Source organism: Lissotriton helveticus, chromosome 12, assembly GCF_964261635.1.
Source record: "Lissotriton helveticus chromosome 12, aLisHel1.1, whole genome shotgun sequence".
NCBI classification, from domain to species: Eukaryota; Metazoa; Chordata; class Amphibia; order Caudata; family Salamandridae; genus Lissotriton; species Lissotriton helveticus.
Window position 1 is genome coordinate 605021735 of NC_136073.1, and position 22992 is coordinate 605044726.

A 22992-nucleotide genomic window follows, 5' to 3' on the forward strand; every position below is an offset into this window, starting at 1 on the left:
ATCATTGAATGGAATTTTGAAAAATTTACATTAAGATCCAGCAATCCCATAAAATCTGCAAAAGTGCTCAGAAGACACTGAAGACCAACTGCTGTACGGGCTAAAGGGGCGGCATCATCCGCGTATAAGAGTGCTGGTATCAGTCATTCCCCCACGCGTAGGATATCTTTACTGGCTCCTCCAACTGAATCCAAATTTTTGATGTAGAGAGTAAACAGTAAGGTAGCTAAGATGCATCCCTGTCTTACTCCTCTAATGATGCATATGCCCTGTGTATGATTGCCCCTTTGTTCAAACCTTACTGTGGCCGTAAGATACCTATGCAAATCAGATGAAGAAATTACAATGTACTTGTCCATACCCAATGGGAGTAGTAAAATCCAAAGTTTTGATCTGTTCACTCGGTCAAAAGCCGAAGACAGATCCATAAAAGCCAAATGGAATGTCCCTTTCTTAGCAATGGTATTTTTAAGATGCAGGTTGAGACACTGGTCCATGGTGCCCCTACCTTGCCTAAAACCATATTGCAGGTTTGACAATACATTACACTCATTTATCCAGTCTGTCAATTTGCTATAGATCACTCGGCCTAACCCTTTAACCGCTGAATCAATCAGCGATATTGGCCTATAGCATCATGGATCTCCTTTCTGCCCTTTTTTAAAAACTGGGTCAATAATTGACTTGGACCAGGATCTCGGCAGCCCATATTGACACACCATATTAAAAACATGTGCTAGTATTTTTGACCATAGCATTAGATCAAGCTCAAAAAGGTCAGCCAGGACCCCATCTGGTCCAGGAGCTTTATTACTTGTCATTTGTGTAATGGCCACAGCTACTTCATATTCGAAAAAGCCATATTGTAAGGTTTGACCATAGGTGATGTACCTATGGGTCCCTGTTCCATCTGCTCACCATATATATGTTTGAAATGGTTAAACCACTGGTTCTCCTGTATATTACATTCCACAGTAGTACCACTGAGCATAGAGAAAAATGGTTTATTGACTATTGCCCAAAATTTAGCACGGTTCTAGAACATTTATGGACAGTAGGTCACTCCAGGTTTCCTGCTTAATGTCTGTTTTACTGGTATATATGGCCAGCTGATATGCTTTCCTTAGTGTAACTATTAAAATTCTATCTAGGGGTTTTTGTTTCAGTGCACAAAGTAGCTTTTGGTGGGCAACTGTACAGTTAAGATCGAGCCACCTCTCACTACTATTAGAAGATTCCTTATTAGGATATGTAAGGGTGCCTGCCACCTGCTTACAAATCCTATTAAAAGCAACGGCAATTTCTACATCCATTTGCCTGCCCTCTCTGCATAGGCCTATGTCATTTCCAAAAGTATCCAATAGATCATTTAAAAAAAGGTCCGGTATTACCTTACACCATTTAAGTCTACAGCCTTGATCCTTTATTTTTAAATTAGAAACGAGAACAATCTTCCCCCATATAGGTGTATCCTTAAGGCACCCTGTTAATGTTAAATGTATGGGATTATGGCCACTAAAATGTGAGCATTGGGCATCATAGGCAGACACCAGCGGTAACAAGGCTGCATTAATGAATATGTAATCAATTGTTGAATTTGCACCCCTTCCCCTAAAGGAAGGGATGCCAGCCTCTTCATTTATAGGATCAGGGTGTAACAGACCAAATTCCGCTAAAATATCTTCTAAATGTCCACCTTGTTGTGTGTGTTCAAAATGTGTCTCTAAAGATTACCGGGGCCAAGATTATAGCAACCTGCCAATTTATTTGCACACATGTATATTAAAATCACCTAATAAAATAACCGAATAAGGTGTAGTTTGTTTTTCCCTGTATGAATCTAGAAAATGATTCAAACTGCATAGATGTTCATTTGCAGAAATGTTTTCAAATTAATTATAAAAATTAGCAACCAATACTTTAGGCGTATTAGTGGGCACAATCTGGACCACAAGACAATTGCCAAACCTAGAGTTCAGTTTACAATGGTTACCTTTGACCTTTAGAGAGATTAGGGTTATTAGGTCACAATTCGGTCTATCAGCTAGGGAAGTAAGATGTATAACCATCAAGCCAAAGGGTATTCCCTGTTTCCCAAGTTTCTTGGACCCCCACCACATCGTCCTCCCTTATTAATTCAAGCCACCTGACATCATCTATTTTGCTCTTTATTCCAGTTTTGATCCAGCTTTTGAGATGTCCTTTGTTTTAGCTTCCTCCTCCTTTTTTGTGCTCATAGTGGATATACTCTGATTAACCAAAGGCAGACCATGTGTGGGGGAGTGATTTGTTTGTCAGTCATTAGTATCTAGCTGACTCAAGGGAAGAAATCTGTTTACTGGTTCATGATTATTTCCTACTGCCCTCTCTCTGGTCACTTCTGTTGTATTTAGTAAACCTATTGATGGATGGGAAGAACTCGGGAAAAGGGGACGACCATCCCTGTTCTTGCATCTAGTACCTGGCCCATTATTGACTAACCCTGGGGTGCATCTGGACATGGCTATGAGATCTATAGCCTGATTTTCCACTGCTGGGCGATAGAAATAGCCAAGAGGAAGCGCTTTTATACCACCCAAGCCTTGGTTACTTCCTTCTCGAAAAAGCTAGCAGGCTACATTGATCTGGTCAAAATTAATAATAATACAATCACCCTCTTCAGACTTTGCACCCCAACCAATACATCCCAACCGCCTGGCCATTATAATGTGTGATGATGCTCTAACCCCCCGTCTGACAGTTTTGTACACCAGAAATTCACCTTGCGAATAAGCCCATCTGTTGTTTCCATTGTGTTACATCTATTACCAACCCAGAGCGTGGTGGATTTACTTTGCTCTCTCTGGCAAGGAGATTCTGACAGCGGGTGGGACCCAATAAGATTTGTAATGGCAGCCACCTGTCTCATATCTTCGTTTTTCCCTGGTATAGCGATATCAGGCTTTGAAGGCCCGGGGTATGGAATACTATATTGTGCTCCCCTCAAGGGTACTACCTTTTGCACATGTGTGATATTTTGGGCACTATTTGGCACATTATGCGCCACATTATTTTCATTGGCCCTAAGATTAGTGTCCATCAGTTCAGCTAATTGAGACTCTAATCGTGAGAGCTTTGCTATCATGCCTTCTATTACATTCTTACAACATATGGTCAAGTCCTCCCTGAATGTCCCAAAGAATGTCTCCAGGCGTGTTTGAACAAGGTCTCCTACTGCTGCATTAAGGGACAAAATCAGGTGATCCTTCTGGGCCGAAGGTCTATCACCCCCTCGACTTAGTTGGAAAATCAGTTTCAGTGGTACCCTGCTTCAAACCTCTTTTCTGACTTTTTTTGTTAGGGGCCAGGTCGAAGCAGGGGATTTGTTCCCAGCCAGTCTACCCCTTTTTTAGTCATCAGACCCTGTGAAAGGGTTAAAGGACTTTGCATGACCTGTATGGGGACGCCCCCTTCCACAACTATGTCGGTATCAATGTCTGCTCCTGTAATTGCATGCTGTAGCGCTACTGTAGGAGGGGTAGTAGTGGGTGCTACCTCACCCACCAGGCCAAGCTGTTCCTCTACATCGTGGATTTCATCAGTTGATACCCCTACTGCTGTTGTTAAATAGGATATGATGGAAGCACAATTATGTGACACCTTTGCCCTTGCTTTGTCCACGTCGATACTACATGGCAATTTGCGCTAACCCATGTTGACTTCAAGAAGCAAGAGGGGTGGCCCAGCCTCTATCAGTCGCTGATGGGCCCGCACTTGACCCGGGCATTGCCCGGGGGTGGCCTGGGCACGCCCACAAGTCCCGTACTGGGAGACCCCAGCAGGCTCCTTATGCGCCTGCCGGCACGAACCGATGACCAGTGGCGGCTCCTGGCATTTAGACTGATGGGTAATAAATTCCCTGGTGGTTTGCGACATTTGGAGCAGGCAGGCACGTGGGCTCCCATGCTGCGAGAGCCCTGCGGGCTCTTTATGCACCTCCGGGCACAAACCGATGACCAGCGGCGCCTCCTGGCACTTAGACTGCTGGGTATTAAAGTCCCCAGTGGTTTGTGGCATGTAGAGTAGGCAGGCAAGAGGGATCCCCTAGTTCATATCATTAGGGGAAGGTTGCAGCATATGTTGTCCTTCACTGGCTGATCCTGTTAGTTGACCAAACATTCTAATGCCCTTGCCATATGATTAAAATACTTAGCCTCAATGTTCAAAACCTTAATGCCCCAGTGAAGCGCAACAATCTTCTTTCATTGCTGCGGGATTCCAATTGTGATATCTGTCTCCTGTTGGAGACTCATCTACTTCAGACAGACTGGCCTCGGATGCATTCCCGTTGGTTTGATACCAGTTTTTTTCCTCAGGGCCACACAAACAAGGTGGGGTTGTAGTTTAATTAGCTGCATGGTTAACAGGCAGCGTGGTACAGACACAGGCAGAGATTGCAGGCAGATTACTTCCGCTCTGTATTGCTTCACATTCCCCCATGTTTACGGTTGCCATGTTGTACACCCCTAAGACCAGTGGGTCGGGTACTAACTTCCCATGATTCAGATATATTGATAGGTTGAGATGTCAATCTAGCGCCTGATCCTGTTATGGATAGATCGGACCAAAGATTGGGAGGCGCCGGGGTCTTTCCAATGACTGGCCTCCAGTGATTAGTGGATGCGGGATCTGTGGATGTTTGGCACAACATTCATACCTCTGATAATGCATATTTCTTCTACTCTGCCATCCATCACACCTATAGCAGAATAGATTTTTACCTTACTCTCCCTCGACTGACGAAAGGCCCTGCTGCACTGTCTGACCACTCACCTATCATTGTAACCCTGTTAACACCATCCACAACACCTCCACATAGTAGCTGGTGTCATAATCTTAAACTACTTCAATATGACCCTACACGCACTGAAATTGATACAGCCATTGCTACCTTTTTTTACTTCAATGACACTTCTGATAACCCCCTTGCTCTCCTCTGGGATACATTGAAGGCTACACTAGAGGGTACGTTTATAAGTATAGCAGCCAAGCACAATAAACATAGAAGAGATAAGAGATAAGCGGTAACAATTAGAAAATAGGATAAGAGATCTTGAGGAGGAACACAAAAGCCTGGGCTCACACAGGGTGCGACAGCAAATCACTGCAGCGTGGAAGGAATTCTGGGCACTTAATATGGACGGGGTTGAATATTCTCTTCTCGGATCAAACAACGATATTATGTAGGAGGCAACAAGGCAGGCGCCTCCTTGCACATCGACTGCAAGCCCAAACTATTAGACATAGGATTATGGAGTCAGAGCAACATCAGGGAGACAGGGTCTACCAGGACTCCCACATTGCCGAAGAGTTTGAACATATATACTCTACATTGCATACTGCAGATATACTTGATCTGGACATGGCCCTGTGATACCTCAACACTATTCCCCTGGACTGCATTCCACACTTTGAATCCATACTAATGGATGATGATATTCAGGTGGGGAGTAATATTTCAAGCAAAGAGAGGGTGTCCGAGTGCACACCGATTTCTTCCTTTTTTTCACTTTTGTCTTCTTTTTAGTCTGTTTGCGTGCAAGTCCAAAGACGTGGTCTGCCCTAAACCACGTGCATCATTGAACATTTGAAAGGATGGGGCGACCTCTCACCCCAATTCGGACGCACTGCGTTAATTCAAGCATGAAGCTATTGCCATAAATTCATTCAAATTAATCATTATTTATTGTGCTTTAATCCATAGTTCCACAGTTCATCCTTGCCACATGAGAGTCGTCTTATATTAAACACTGTATCCTAAAAAACTGAAGAAATGCCAATCCAGGCCTTAAACTGTAGCCCAGAGTGTACATAAGTGATCCTGATAAATTTAATCCTCGTAACCCAATGCATTTCGGGCCTAGTCCAGGCCCTTCGTCAGGGGTATTCTACAATTGAAACACATTTATATGAGACCTTGTATTTTAAATATGTTTAAATCTATTAATCACTGCACAAATATTTACAAACCCATCCAGGTGGTGAGGTCATGCAATACAATATCTTGATTACAAGCAGGGAAAGGCCAAGACAGCTACATTGCTGAATATTATTCACGTTTTGCCTCTACTAGTCCCAATCCTAACTTGCTTTTTTAACTCCATTAGTGCCTCAGAAACACTCACTGCCACAATGAGAGATGCTATACTCACAGTAATTCCCAAACCTGGAAAAGGCCCCAGATCATGTGCTTCTTGTCGTCCCATATCGCTCCTCGATGTAGATGCAAAAATCTTCCCCAGTATCCTAGCAGTCAGCTTGAGTCCCTATATGCAGAGCTTAGTGGATCCAGATCACACTGGTTTTACACCCAAGCGAGGTTGTAGTGACAACACTAAAATTATTTGCTACCTTACGGATAAGATACATCGCTCAAATGCACTGTCTCTGCTTCTCTTGGTTGATGCAAAAAAGCATTTGACAGTGTCCATTGGCCAAACCTCCATCTGGTTCTAGACACATTTGGCATAGGGGCACGCTTTTAGAAGCGGATATGGAGCAGTTATACCTCCCCAATGGCACATGATAGGGTGAATAGGGTACTTTTGAACCCCGTTGTATCAAGCGAGGCACCTTACAGGGATGCCCTCTCTCGCCACTTTTATTTGTCTTATATATGGAACCATTATCCTAAAAGATGAAAGGTAAAACTCAGATAGCTGGAATATGGTTGGGAGGTAGTAACAATAAGCTGGCTATGTATACCAATGATGTGATGGTGACTGCTACGCAGCCTCTAAGCTCTCTATCGCATCTTGTGCAGGAACTAGACACTTTTGGTAAGATATCCGGGTATCGTGTTAGTTTTCAAAAACAAAAATATTGGGTATTACACTTACACAGGCAGACAGAGCGGGCATTGCAAGTCCATTCCCTTTCCTTTGGGCAACCCATGGCATTCCTTACCAAGGCTTACAGAATCATTTCACATTGAGTGCCACAGTGGAATGTAATTATGCATCTCTGCTTTAAAGAACTAAAACAGATTTACAATCTTGTAGGAGGGGCCCTTTTTCATGGCTAGGACGCTTAGCAGCAGTAAAAAGCACCCTTTTACCCAAAAATGTATATGTAATGCAGGCACTGCCAATACAGCCACTCCCACACTTGAAAAAAATGCAACATCTTATAGACCCTTTCATTTGGGATAATAAATGGGCTTGCATGTTGAAAAAACAACCCATTAAGGAAGGATGACTGGGAGTCCTTCATCTTGTACGGTATTATTAAGGCTCCCAGTTTTCCATGCTTACTGTTTTTTCAGATAAATACAGACAGAAAACAATGTGTTTCCCGTATGTATTTATTTATAAAAGCTGAAAAATATGCAAACTTGCGCTTCTTTTTGACGACTCTCCATGCTGTCTTTTGTCATTTCCAGGGCAACAGCTGAGCATAATAGACAGCATGGGAAGTTAAAAACTTTTCGAGATTTCCCTAATAGCAGGTGTATGTTAACATATAATTGTATTACAATGCTGATATTTAGGTGTAGTGTTTTGCAACATTTGGCTGTCTACTTTTCTAAAACGCGACAGGCAGCAAAGTATGAGTGCACGTTTAAATGTGGAAATATCCAACTTTAAAACACCATATATTCGCAAAACACAAACAATATGGATAAATACAAATAAGATGACCAAAAACGAAATATGGAAATGTTAAAAAAATGTATACCATAAAAACGGGAGTCCTAATTATTATCAGGCAGCATAGCTTCGCTATATCGTAGCATTGTCCAGATCTAACGTAAAAGCACTGGTGTTTCATAGACCAAGGCATAGCTGGGACACATATTTGGAAAGTGCCCTGCTTCCCCAGAATTCATAGACCGACTGGTGTTTATATTTCTTCTGTACTTAGGGCGACCATGAGCACATGTGATAAGGTACAAAGGATGAATAATCTCTCCTCACCTGTCTCTCCACAGACACCAATATTAGGTAACCCAAAATTTCCACACACTTTGGCAGACCTCTGGTTGTAAGAGGATCGGGTACTTTTTTGATCAGGAAGAACTCATAGACTTTGCCCAAATTCAATTAACAAATGGTCTTCCTACAACTGCCTGCTGGCAGTATTTTGCTATCACCCATTGGATGACACAACCACACATTCGACCACATGCTTCTCGACCACTTACACCCTTTGAGAAATGGTCCCTCACCCATGATTTGGACAAAAGATTGTTAGCAGATATTTACATATTTCATGATACTCTATTGACTAAGCCTATTTCAGCAGAACAGCAACGGTGGAAACTGGAATGCAAGAGGCCCTTCACTCCCAAGTAATGGGTGATTATTTTGCATTGAGCGCATGTTTCAGCACACTATATTACTGGCAATGAAACACTTTTAAAAGTAATGCACAACTGGTATCACACACCAGCCAATCTGACCAGGTAGAAATGGTGTATTGACAGGCAATGTTGAAGGAACTGTTGACAACAGGGAACACTCACTCAAAAAAATATAAAAAAGAGACATTATTCTGTAAATAAGAAAGAAAAAATGTTGTCCTGTTTATACTAATTTAATATATTATAACATGAAGGAAGAAATGCAAGACATGTAATTAACATTTTTTTTATTTTTATTAAAAATTTTAATATTTTTATATTGTACAAATAAATTATAAAAAATATTCAAAAAATAGATGAAATACGTAAATAATGACAGAAACAAATTGGCAATTTATTATGTAAATTAACAATTTTTAACACAATTTTTGTGATTTTTTTCAACCCTTTTCCCATGAAGTCAGTGTATGTTGAGGATTGTTTATCAGGCAGTAAACTGTAAACTAAGAGAACTACTTTGTTATTAATATATGTGTGAATAGTGTATATTTGGGTGAATGGATGGGGCGTGCTTTTAAACGTTCCATCCATCATCAAATATCACTGTTCTCTAACCGTACAAGATTATGGAGTGTGCTAAAGATTACAATTCTCTTTTGAGGGTTTTTGTTGTCATGCAAAAGGAATGGTTCACTAGAAACAGTTACAGAGAATTCAGGTGGAATGATTATGTCAGAATATGTTTGGGGTGTTACTCTTTGTGGGTTACTTGCCTGTTTTTTACGTTATACAATTCTTCTCAGATTAGAAATTGTGGTCATACTACTTGCAACATGTGGTGGAATGTGTTGTGCTACCTCCCTCAACACTGCACCATAGGGTTCATTGGAGGTGGATGCAATATCTTTCATTTCATTTATTGTTTCTCTTACCTCAATCTCCATTGCAGAAGCAGAGTGGTTATGTTCTGTGGTTCTTAAAAGAGAGTCACCAAGAGTAACTGCACTGCCTGTGCAATTGGTTCAGTAGTATTGCACACACCTCCAATGACACCTGGGCTCAGATAGTCTCTCCTTACAAACAACATTGTTGAAAACCACCTGCCTTTACGTGGCGGCCACATCCCCACCCTCATAGTAATATGGATGGTGGTGTCTACCAGACACTGCCACCACTATGATTGAGTAAACTGTTTCCCTGGCTTGATGTTATATATTTGGCTTGATTGGATGTCATTTTCTGTTATAGATTGAAAAAGAAAAAAAGAATAAAAAAAAGTTACTTTATTTTTAATTTCTTGTGTTAACCTGTTTAGAGGAAAAACTATACAGTACAATTTATGCCATTTATTGAACAGTTTAAAGTTAAGGTGTTTTGAAGGTATTTTAAATGTTTTCAAAGTGTTTCAGTTCTAAAATGGATGAAATGTTATTTTATAAAAAGTTTTATTGGGAGTGAAAAATGGTTAAGTTGTTTTTTGATAAATATTTCTACTTTCTTACCTTCTGTTTAGATGTTTCTTGATGCTTTTAATTTGGTGGATGGTTTGGTTTAAAAAGTTGATTCTGAAAGAAAAAAGATTTCATGTATTATATCAGTCATATGTAAAGGGATTTGCTGTAAGTATTGCTCGCTGTCGTCGGGCGATATCTTGGCGTTGCTACTCTCACTAACCGCTATCACTGCAGACGGCGTGTTCAACCCCAAGATATCGCCCGACAACACCGGGCAATACTTACAGCAAATTCCTTGGATTACTGTGCTTAAACGACTCTATCAGGCCTGGAGTATCAGTAACTAGTCCAGGAAGTTACAAATAATTTGAGATTCAGATGGTTGAACAAATACATTCGGTAGACATTGTATATTGTACGATACATTAACAGTTTATGCGTTACTCATCCTTGTCTGAGACCGGATCTATATCTGGGGAGGTGCATATCCCTCCTCTAAATCTATTCCATTTACCGCACATTCTCTCACATTATTTAGGGCACCCTCTATGGACGTATGTAGCTTTTTCGGCCATCATGGTCATGTCCATATCTCTACAGCAATCTTCAAGAACTGGCTATATTTCGTTTTACAATTGTCATACCAAGGGGCACATTAGGATGGCGGGCGGCCGCCATTCCATCGCAAAAAAGGACCGCCCGCCATAAAGGCGGGGGTCCTGTGGGGGACATTAGGATGCGCCCGCCACAGTGGCGGCGCATCCAGCATTCCTGTCATTGTGGTGGGGCGGTGCACTCAGCACCGCCCGCACAATGCCAGGAAGGCAAGCTGTGCACTTCAATGCACAACATGGCAGGCACTGCGCGGCGCCTGCCATGTTGTGCATGGAACTGCTGGGGGGTACCATAGGTACCCCCCATGTGCACCCCACCCTCCAGAATCCCTGGGGGCCCGCTATTGGCCCCCATTGTTGAAAACCACCTGCCTTTACATGGCGGCCACATCCCCACCCTCATAGTAATATGGATGGTGGTGTCTACCAGACACTGCCACCATATCAAATGTTTTTCCGCCCGGTAGGCAATTGCCTTCCGGGCGGATTGCCTACCGGCGGGAAACCGGGGTCCAATCCGCCATGGTAACGTGGCGGGGGGAAATTAGAGGTGGCTGGTGGTTTTTGGCGGGCGGATCGCCACCGCCATACGGGCAGTGGCGATCTGCCCGTTATCATAATGAGCCCCCTAGTGTTGCACAAGCTTGGGCTACGTGGTTTAGGTCTGTTGCTTCCAAGATATTCAGGAGACACTGTTTGGGCTCAGGTGGGACCGGGTTGGTGCTGACCTCCGTGATGGTGTTCATTACTGCTGTCCAGTAAAGTTTAATAACCGGTCATTCCCAAAGTGTGTGGTAAAAGGTGCCTATGTCACCACATTGATGTACGCAGTGCTGGTCAGTAATTTTTCCTATCTTGCATAACGTCACTCCAGTAAAGTAAATCCTATGTAGCACTTTGAGTTGTATAAGGCATAACCTAGAGGAAACCGCCACTACCCTAGAAGATTCCATCGCCTCCTGCCAGTCAGTGTCATCCAGCTCACCCACCTCATTTTGCCATTGTACCCAGAGCTTTTGCATAGGGTCTAGCTGATTGTTAACTATCTTTCGGTATGTGAGGGAGATCGCTCTTTTGTCCCTGTAGTCCATTAGTAGTCTGTCTTCTAAGGGAGAGGCCTCGGGAAGGGTGTCCTCTAATGGAATGGCCGCCTCTAGTACGTGTTTGACCTGCATGTAGTGGAACAACTCAGTGGGGGCCGTTTCGTAATGTTCCTGCAGGTGGGCAAATTTGACGACTTTACCCCCCTTCCAGAGGTCGCCCAGTCGAGATATCCCCTATTACATACCATTTTTGGAACCCCTTACTCTTGCTCAATGTGCCTAATTTGCCAGTGTCCCATAGTGGGATTTGTTGTGTCAGTTTGTCTGTCCATCCCAGGCGTCTTGTCACTGTATACAACACGTGGGCCATATGTGCAGTCGGTCCCAGAAGGTCTGATTTTCTTTTTCTATTATAGAGCACTCGATTAATCCCTCCCGCTCCCATGGCATGTCTATCTAGTCAGTACACGGGGTTGGTGTGGGGTGTGTGAACCCATTGATTAATCACTACTAATTGTGCGGCCCAGTAGTACGTCTGGACATTGGGAAGTGCGACACCGCCATCGTACCAACTCCTAACCAGTTTTGCTACAGCTATCCTGGCAGGTTTCCCGCAAATTATATTGTTAATTATTTTCTTTTTTTTAAATTTGAATGTGTGAAAAATATATTTTTATTATATAAAATAAAAGTATATTTTAATAGATTTTTTTATTTTTCACAATAAAAAAAATATGTGAGCATGAATTTTAGCACTCCAGCATTAATTTTAATGTTCGGTACTTTTTTTAAATACCATGTATTAATTCAGTAACCAACCCAAAACCACTTTTTTCTTTGCACCCCAACCCATTTGTTAGTATAAGATTGTTTAGATAATAATAAAGCATGAGTATTAATTTTAGTACTCGAGTATTCATTTTAATGTTCTGTACTTTTTAAAAAAATACTGTGCATTAATATAGTAACCCACCAAAAACGACTTTTTCATTGCATCCTGACCCATTTGTTAGTATAAGATTTTTTAGATAATAATAAAACACAAGTATTCATTTTATTACTAGAACATTAATTTTACTGTTCAGTACTTTTTTCAAAATACTGTGTATTAATCCAGTAACTAACCCTGGGCATAGTATGCGTAGTCGCGCTACGCGTAGCTACGCGAAGTTGCACATGCACTTCACAAGCTTCGCGTAGCTATGCGAGCGTGCGTAGTTGCTTGTCCCGTCCGTTCGCAATGCGTTTTTCTTGCTCACGAAAGCATATTGCATGTTCGGGAGTCTGTTTGCATGTTCGGGGTATAGTATCTCACGAACATACCCATGCGGTCGTCTATGGGCGCGGCCATCTTGTTTTTCACTTGTCCCTCCTGTTCATGCCTTATTTCCTGTTCCGGGTCGCGGATAGCGTGTTCGCAATGCGCATGTCATGTTCGAGAACGCGATTGACATGTTTGCGACGTTTTGTGCGTGCTCGCTGGGAAAATTGCGTGAACTTACCCATGCAGTCGCGACGGGCGCGGCCATCTTGTTTTTCAGTATATGCTATGGTTCTGGGGCCTGCTTTTCTATCCTCTCCTCAATCTTTGTCATCCTTAGCTTTTTACACTGATTTTCTTTTATTTATTATCTATCCCTCTCTGTCCCTAGGTCTATATTTTGAATTTTATTTCTACTGTTACTGTTTTTTTTTGTATTACTTTCTTTTACTCCTTCCCCTAACTTTATTTTTCCCTTATTTTTTTTTGTGCCTCCCGCTCACCCACAGAACCATGCCTAAGGGTAACAACGACAACGGCCGCACCAAGGTCAAGGCGCCCAAGAGCCGCATGCCTTGCGGCAGACTGCGGCATCCAGGGGTGCAGGCTCGGGAGCTTTTTGGTGAGGTGGAGGTGGCCACCCTTATTTTTTTGTTCAGCTCCACCTCCCCTTGACCTTGGCAGAAGGTGGCAGGCCTGGCTCCGGGTACCAGACCCAGGAGCGTCACCACCGGTGGGCAAAGGTGCGCCGAGCTGTGTTCCGTGACTCAGGAGTCCAGCGCACCCATCACCAGCTGTCCCACCGGTGGGCCGACATCTTGGACCGGGAGCAGGACCTGCTGGACCTGCTAGGTGTCGAGGTTGTGGGGCTTGGTGAGTAGCTAATATACTAGTAGTATGAGTATTGTGTATATTTTTTTTCCGAATAGCAAGAATAATGCTGCTTACATTGCAGGTAAATTACTTTTCAAAATTTTCTGGGATTGTAGGACACGGGTGCTCGTCGCTGATCTTACTTGTTTGCAACTTTGCGCTCGCTTGGGCTGATTGATTATGTAAGAGTTTACCAGGAGAACTTAAGTTAGGTAATGCTATTGCTAGAGAGACTCTAGTCCTTCCTTTGTCCTCCTGTCACTAAGAAGAAATAGTGGTGGATGGATTGATAGGTTTAGTTAGTATTAATTGGTAATTTTTTAGAGGTTTGCGTGACGCATCCTCTCTGTCACTGAGTGCTGCTTAGTGCTTACCCCAGTCCTCAGTAGAACCTTTTGTAGTTTGTTTAGTGAGTGGTAAGGCTCAGCAGTGTCACTAGCATGATAACATCAGACGCAACCAACCAACAATTTGGTGTATGCACAAATTTATGCAGGTGTCCTACACCTATTCATTTTTGAGGGCTTAAATTTAAATGCCAATTTATTAAACAATTGCCCAGCCTGGATGGAATATGTGGGCTAGGTCAGGTGGTACATAGGCTTAGTTTAGTTATTATTCTTGAATCAGAATGGAACACTGGATTAGTGTTCATAAATAATAAGTAGACGGTCTGTGAGTTCCGCAATAATACTACTAGTCGGTCAGAGGACAATTTTATTGCAATTCTTTCCTAAAAAGTTTTTGGGAGCGTTTTAAAAAATATTTTATTTGTTTCATAGTACACCAATCATTAATGTTTGTCTCTTTCTTTGTTATATCGTACATGACCAGCACCCAGGGGCAAGACAACGGGGTCAAAGGCGGCGGCGGGACAGTCACAAGAACATCAAGCCTCCCAGGGCCAGGACAAGTCCTCCTCTACCGAGGACTCTGCTGCTGGCCCTAGTAAGTCCTCCAGTGGTTTTATTAATAATTATATTTCCCCAACTTTTACTGCACCTTATGTTTTCCAAATTAATATTTCTGTTTCCTAATTCAATTTTTTTCCAAATCTTTTTTGATCTAGTCTCTCTAGACTGTTTCTAAATTATTGTTGTCGTTATCCCTGCCTCCAACTGCCTCTGCTATGAACCTATGACTCTCTGTACGCCTACTATTAGTCGGTCTGTAGCTAAGCTTGCCCAGTTGGCCACTCTTTATTTAAAAGGTTTTAAATAAAACTCAGATTTGCCAATAGCTCTAGCAATGGAGTCCAGTCCTTTGGGTTGTCCTCTTCTGGTCTTCTTAATCTTCCTTGAGGCTTTTCGACAATTCCCACCAACAGAATGCCCAACCAGATATTTGACTATTTTTGATAGGATATATTACTATTGTTTTGGGGGTTCTGCACAGCCACATACAGAACTATGCACAAGAAAATAGGATGTTGGTGATGGGAGGTTGGACCTTCCTCACACCTCAGTCAGAAGTTAACCCACAATCTCGTGACTGACTAGCTATACTCGCTCATTAGGTCCCCGAAACCCCCCCAAAGATACCCAATGATTAAACACAACCCAGAACATAATAACACCCTTTGGCTCACTCACTCGTGTAAGTCCACCACACCAAATACCACAGAGTCTTTGTGTAAGTTGAAGTTCAAAAGGTTTAATTTCAACTGACAAGCTTTTTACGTTGTTCTACAATTCAAATCATTATACTATACAAGCCAGCTACAAAAGCAAAATGCATAAGATTAAAACAATAAACAGTGTTACAAGTCCACCGAAGAGTCAGACAAACGATCTCTGTGCGAATTCTGGGGTACCCCTCACCTTAGAACGTAGAAGTACTGGTTACATGCATCATAAGCCTTGCAAAGCTCTGGTTGTTGTTCGTTGAAGGGAATCCTCCGCCTGTTATGAGAAAAATTGTGTGCGTTAGATAGTATAATACAAGCATTTCTCATTCATGCCAAAAACTGTAGCATGTTATGTTATGGCTAAGCAATTCAGACTGATCAGAACTTGTTAACAAAGTGGCTTGTTTTTCGACCTCTTGCTCAGCCAGTAGCTGTATGAGCTCGTGTGGGCTCAAAGGCGTCCACAACAAGCTGCGAGGTAACGTTCGTGCGCAAAAGACATGAAGCTAAAATGGTGCATGGCTCAGGCTAACAAGCAAAGAGTAGCATAGACTAGAATATCTCTAGGGACCATAACACTACTAGTCTAGTCTACTCTACTCCCCGATTTGGACTAGTGATGTATGTTGGATATGTATGTACTAACTTTTATTTTCAATCTTGCTAGTGGAAAAGAATGAATAGGGGGAGTTGTGTATATGGTATCTACAAAATGTTTAATGTTTTTTCTAGGCGTACTACTGACCACCACCAGTGCCGGGGCCAGCGGCGATGCGGCCATTCCGGAGGGAGCCGGAGATGAGGCTGCGGAACCTGCAGGAGCTACAGGGGGTGAGCCTGCAGCAGCGGTGGGCAGTGGTAAGTTATGTTCCTTACTTATTGACATTACACTAGCGGGAAGAAGGGTGTACTAGTGTACACTCTCTCACTGTACTGTTGAGACTTAGTAGTAAGTATGAAGTTGCAGTGAACATTAGACAATGGTTGAAGAGAAGACACCCTTTAATTAGCAGTGGCATTAGCAGCTATAGCATTAGCAGCAACAGCATTAGCAGCGGAAGTTGAGTAACCAATGGCTTCTTCCATCTAACTTAGCTGTGAGTTTATGGAGAAGACTAAAAGTCAGATCAGATGACCTTGATGGATGTGATGGATGTGTTGAACAAAAATGAAAAGAAGGGTGGAACTGAAGGAGGAAGGACGAGCAAGATGTAATATGACTGGCAGAGAAGGATACGTTGGAAGCATGCATAGGTGGCTGATAGGAATCAGATGCATGTGTTGTTGAAGGATGGATAGAAAGTTAAAGTAAAGATGCCTGCCTGGGTGCCCACACGGTATGGGTGGATAGGATTGCAAGAATCGTCAGCGGTGTTTGGGTCGCACCCAAAGCCAAGGCAAGCAAGGAAGAACGCATGGGTGGTTGTTGGTGAAACAAACTAAGGTTTGTTGAGAGATTAAGAAGAATGTTAGACATTTACTTTGAATGGATGGATGCCTGGATGTATTTTAGCATAGATGGCGACTGTCACTGGATGCAGACCAGAGTCTTTGAAGAGAATGTAAAAGAAACCGCACCACAGTAGCAAAGCCGACTACCGAGGGGAATACAAGTTGTATTTCAGAATACTCTCTTGACTCACAGTAGTTTGCAAGCACATCATATATATATATTGTGTATGACGTATGTAGTTATCAGCACCTTCCACTGACTCAGAGGACCACTCCCTACCTACCTATGTTAATTTTACTGTCAGCCAGCCTGCTATGGGGGGGTGGCCTATCTGTTGGTTACACATTCAATCAAAATAAAGTACCTCATGTCGTCCCCTATATAAGCTATGATCATTAGATCAGATATATAATCTGCCTTTTTGTATTAGTCAGGGCAGTGTGAAAGTGAAATTTAGCAATTGCCCTTGATGTAACAGAGAGACTATGTCCAGTGCCACCCGTAACAGAAAATTACGAGCTTCCCCACCTGCAGACAGTAGTAAATAGAACTAACGTGAGTCTGCGTCATCATGAGTCAGACTCGAGTATGTTTATCTTCGGCGCAAGCTGACTGAGCTGGCATGTCGGCTATGTAATTTCGCTAAACTAAAGAGGAAAAGAAGACTGGTGTACTGTGCCATAGTGCTAGAATAATGCCTGAAAAGTGGGAAGTGAGGAAGTGGGAGGACAGATACATACCATAAATGATATGTACTGTGCTTGGTAGTGCTACAGCTACTATGTGTTGAATTAATTTTGTGTTACTGTTTTGCTAAGAGTATTGGTAAAATATAATTTTTTTCTTTCTTGATATAGCTCCTACAAAACCAACGAGGAGGGAGTTGGCAGTTCTGGCCCGGCACCGGAAGCTGGAGGCCATCTGTGCCGAGTACAGATGGCTGGTGGCTCTGGCGGAGAAGCAGGAGGATGCGGCAGCAGCTGCAGCCTCCTCCACTGCCCCGAGCCACAGCCAGGCACCTCCTGTTGTTTGGTGCTGCGGTCAGTCAGCCACCCGTCGCCGCCCACCAGCAACAACATCCAGTACCACTGCTGCCCCCCGTCCCTGTGGATTCAACTGCAGGGTATATGCGTGCCGCATGCTCCTCCGGAATGCAAGGCTGAAGGAGGAGCTAGAGGAGGTGAAGAAGCATCTCAAGGTCCTGGAGAGAAGAGCCCGCCGCTAGTAAAGACCCTGTTCAATTGCCCCTTTTTTATCGGTTCTTTTTGTGGGTGGGAATCGGGCGTTGGGGTTATGGACATTTTTGGACTTTTTCATTTTGGACATTGGTTGGGGTTAGGGAGAGGGGTGGGTCAGGTGTTGTGGGATTTTTTACATAGTTCATTTTTGTTCGGAGATTAAATTATATATATATATTACTTTACATACAATGTGGTTAATGTTTTGTGGGTGGGGTTACTGTTTTACATCACACTGTTTCCTTGCTGCTGCAGGGCCACAGCCAGTGTTTGATTTAAATAATTGCCTGACTTTGTAAGACACAAACAGATAGATGTGGTACCCCTCACTGATCGACTTGTTCTTGTAGTACGGTCACTCTCTCCTCCTGTCCTAGTTATTTGAAGGTTTTATATAGCGCTAGCTCCACCCGAGGGTATCAGAGCGCTTTACATATTGCATGGTAAAAAAAAACAAGGAAAGAGCAACAATTGTACTGAGACAAAACAAATTATACAAGGTGGTCTAAGAAAGTAAAATGAAAAGTTTAGAGGACGTTGCGAGAGAGGGAAGAGAGCATACTTAGACCCAATATTAAAAGAACAAATATATCGTTACATACTAACACATTTACAGTATACGAGGCAAACATAGTAGAGCGGGGGGAAATTGGGTAGGATGCAGAGGGGTGGGATGGGAAGTATGGGCTAGGTAAGGGTGGTGAGAGGGGTAGGGTGGGGGCCAGGAGGGTGGTGTGAAGGTGTGAGAGGGAGGAGGAGATCTATAGGGCAGTAGGAGGTCTATGTGGCAGGAGGAAGAAAGTAGTCAGTACGGAGAGCGAGCAATTAAGTCCCCCAGTATTTAGTGAGAAGGTGTATTTTAAGGTCTCTTTTGAGGCTGATGTACGAGGGGTTACATCAAAGGTCTTTGGGGAAGGTGTTCCAAATGTTGGGGGCCATGCTAGAGAAGGAGCCAGATTGGGAGGTGTTTTTTTTTAGTAAAGGGGTATGAGGAGATGGGAGTTGGTGCTTCTCAACGTTCGGCGCAACCCGCTTTGTTGAGTTTGGTTACGAGGTAGAGTAGAGTCTTTTGATGGAGGGCATTGTGCGTAAGGCAGGCAATTTTATAGGAGGATCTGCCTTCAATGGGAGCCATTTGGGGTTTTTGAGGGCAGATGAGATATGGTCAAAATGTTTACAGTTAGTTGTTAATCTGGCCACAAGGTTGAGGACTGATTTAATGGGGGAAAGATGGATTTTGGGTGTTCCAGAGAGAAGAGCATTTCCGTAGTTAATTTTTGACAGGACAAGAGATTGGATAACTAATTTGAAGTCTTAGGCTGGGATAAAACGTTTGACTTTTTTGAGATGCCGGAGTGTGAAGAGTGCTCCTTTTGCCGAGTTCTTTACATGGGAGTTCAGCGTAAGTTTATTGTTGATGGTGATGCCGAGAGATCTGACGGAATTGGCGAGGGAGAGAGAGCAGTTTAGGGTGTTTAGGTCAGCGATCCATGTTTGAATGGGGAGAGATTTGTTTTTGGGAGAGAAGAAAATTATCTCAGCTTTATTAGTGTTAACTTTGAGATGGTTGGTGTGGAACCAGGATTGGATCTTGGTAAGTGTGGTGTTGAGGAGTAGGATGTCAGAAAGGGATTTTATTTTATAGTACAGTTGGGTGTCATCGGCATACATGTGATAGTTAATTCCGACTTGTTTAAGTATGAGGGTAAGGGGTTCCATGAAGAGGTTGAAGAGAGCAGGAGAGAGGATAGATCCTTGGGTGACACCTAGGGAGACAGATGTTGGTCTAGAAAGGCAGGTTTGGATTTTGATTTGTTGGGTTCTATGTTGGAAGTAGGAGGTGAACCAGTTTAGGACAGTGCCATTAAGGCCAAAGCGATCTTTGAGTGCATTGAGTAAGGTTGGGTGGTTAACTGTGTCAAATGCAGCTGTAAGGTCAAGAAGGATGAGTAGGCAGGTCTCGCCCTTGTCCAGGGCAAGGTGGATGTCGTCGACTATGTTGAGCAGTGCAGCTTCAGTACTGCAACCTTTACGGAAACCGGATTGTAAGGGGTCTAGTTGGTTGTATGTATCAACATGTTTGTCCAATTGAAGTAGGGTGCATTTTTCGAGTGCCTTAGAAAGGAGGGGGAGGTTGGAGATAGGGCGGAAGTTGTTAGGGTCAGCCTTAGGGTTTTTCGGGATAGGAGTGATTTGTCCGAGTTGTCCAGAGTAGCGTAACTTTGTAGCAGCTGTTTGCTGTTACATCACAGGAGAAGCAAGTTACCAGCGTGAGGGTTGCCGTCGCATCACAGGAGAAACGCGTCGCTGGGCCTGCCGCAGTTCCAACGTACAGAGTTTGCCGCACGGCCGTCAGGGCGTGCACGCATCATCTGCACGTCGTCGCATCAAGGGCGCCATCTTATCACATCGCACCGGATCGTCGCATCGCATCGAAGCGCCATCTTGTCGCATCACAACCGGAATGCATCACGAGAATCTACGCATCACCTCTTCTCCGGTAAGAACCAAGACGCATCCCCTACTCTGTGCAAGCGTTGAGGCGCAACGCATCGTCTCCCCCGAAGCAAGGAACCAACGCATCTACATTCCTGCAAACCTTTTGTTTGTTTTGCATTACGCATCCAGGTACTTTTGTGAGAACTTTGTCGCATTCATCATCAACTTGAATTAAGTAAATTCTACCATCTTTAAGCCAATCTTAAGTACAAGTATTGTGGATGTTTGTCATTTGTGGGCTTGTGTTAAGTCTTTATAAAGAATACTGATTTTTATAAAACCTGTGTGGTGTCCATCTGTAGTGTTTTTACTGTATTACTGTGTGTATTCACAAATGCTTAACACACTGCCTCTGAGATAAGCCTGTCTGCTCAAGCCAAGCTACCAAGGGGGTGAGCAGGGGTGATCCAGTAGTGCAATCCCCTTTCCCTGACTTTGCAGCAAGGGTCCCTATTTGGTCAAAGGTGTATACCATTGCCAACTAAAGACCCACAGTTCTAACATAGGGTCAATGTAGTGACGTGTTGTAAGGCTAGCGTGGTTCCATCATACATACATCCTCTTTTCATGTTGTAAACTGCTGCCACACTCATCAGTAAAACTTCCCACCACACAATACTTATTCCATGGATCTTGATCAGCTTCTGTGAGCCGCAATGGCATGCAACTTAAGTAATCAGCCGTTACATTTTTGCTGCCTGGAACATATTGCATTTCATATACAAAAATCCTGAAATCTCATTGATGATCGTGCAATTCTTGCCAATGCCATTGACAACTCCCCCGTGGTTGCTAACTTAGTTAAGGGCTAATGATGTGATCATAATATAAATTTCCTTCCCCAAGAAGCTTCAGAAAATGATCCTTCTCCCACACGCATGCCAACGTCTCGCTCTCAATCACAGAATATTTTCCTCCTTAGGTGATAAGGAATTGGATGCAAATGCAACCACCACCTCTTTGCCCTATACAGATTTTTGGGTTAACACACTGCTTAACCCTGTACCACTGGCACTGTACCACAAATGTATCTGCAGGAGGATCAAATCCTTGTAGCATGGGGGGGATTGCTAATAGCACGCAACTTTGTTTTTCTTTAATAATCTCATTCCATGGATTTTTGTGAAATGTTTTTCACACATTTTCTGTAAAATTCAGCCAAACCAATGAATGGCCGGAGTTCATCCTTCCATTTTGGCGATGGTGCATTTATTTTGGCCTCTGCCAATATTATTTTGGGATTTATTACTGGATTGGTAATCTCATGAGCCAAAAATGTAACTCGTTTCTCTGCAACCTTGCACTTCGTACTCTCTGGGGACAATCCTTTCTCTCGAAGAATACACTGCCCTTCCTGTAGGATGACATCCTTATGTTGTTTGTTCTTCCCCATCACCAGGATGTCATCCTGAAAGAATGTAACCTCTGGCAAATCTCCAAACAACTGTGACGTAAGCCACTAAAATCGAGTCTAGACAACAGGAACTGGTCCACCAAAATGTTACCATTCAACCACCTCAACTCAACAAAAAGACGTACTTTGCCATAGCCCTCCAGGCCACAACCAATGGCAAAACCCACTGGGATGCTTCCACTGGTTCAACGATTCTCAAATCTAACAATTTCTTTAATTCTTTCTTTACTTCATCCCTAACGATGAAAGGGATGTTCCGTGCTTTGTGTACTTTAGTTGTAGCTCCCTTCTTAATCATATCTAGTGAGTAAACTTATGTTTCCCAACTTTTAATTCTGAAGGAAAATCCTGCAATACCCACTTTTTGGTATCATCCCGCTCACACACCACTAAGACCTTTTCAACGCTATTAGGATCCAAAATCATGCTAAGACTTTTCTGATTCTTCCACCCAAGTACTGCTTGTGCATCCTTGGTAACGTACAACCTCCATAAGGCATGTCTGTCCTTAAATCTGAAGATTAATTGCCTGAACCCCACCATGTTAATTCTCTCCCCTGTATAACACTCAGGAAAAATATGAGGGGGTTCCAAATGATTGCCTATTTCATTAATAAAGTACTTTTCCCATACACTCTCAACAATGATTGTATACGGGGACTCTAAGTCTGCCGCTACCTGTAAGGAAACCCCACCAAATAAGACCCAACATAATGGTTTAGTTGTTCCCTTATCAGTGATTTTTAACACTACTTGCTCTCGTCTTATGCTTCTCATGCCCTAATCACTCGTATCCAAGGAATCATCCTCCTCACACTCTTTCAATCACGCTACTTTGGTCATATTATTTTTTCTTCTCGTACATACTCTGACATAATGCCCTACTGTGGCACACTCTAAACATTTAACAGTTTTAGCAGGGCAACTGCCAAACTTATCCAAGTGTGACATACCCCCACAACGAAAACACACAATGTTAACATTCCATGCATGTTCCATATTATCTCCTTTTTTCTATCCTTCCTCTGTTCATTGAAATGCCCACTCGTCAGTCCACTCTGCTGCTTTCCATCGGATATTTTACCAAAAGAGTCACTGGCTTTCTTTTCCTGAGATAACGTAGCTTTGGCACAATTCTGTCTTCTTCACCATTGCAATAATATCTTTCGGATTGC

At 43.0% G+C, this 22992-nt stretch overlaps 1 protein-coding gene across 1 annotated transcript in view; it reads right to left on the reverse strand.

Moving 5' to 3' along the window:
* Positions 1-9920, reverse strand: part of OR10J1 (olfactory receptor family 10 subfamily J member 1) — a 38414-nt gene extending 28494 nt beyond the window's left edge. The window contains exon 1 of the mRNA XM_078668841.1: positions 9844-9920. The gene's annotated coding sequence lies outside the window, so the exon portion shown is untranslated. The remainder of the gene's footprint in view (positions 1-9843) is intronic.
* Positions 9921-22992: the final 13072 nt, after the last annotated feature.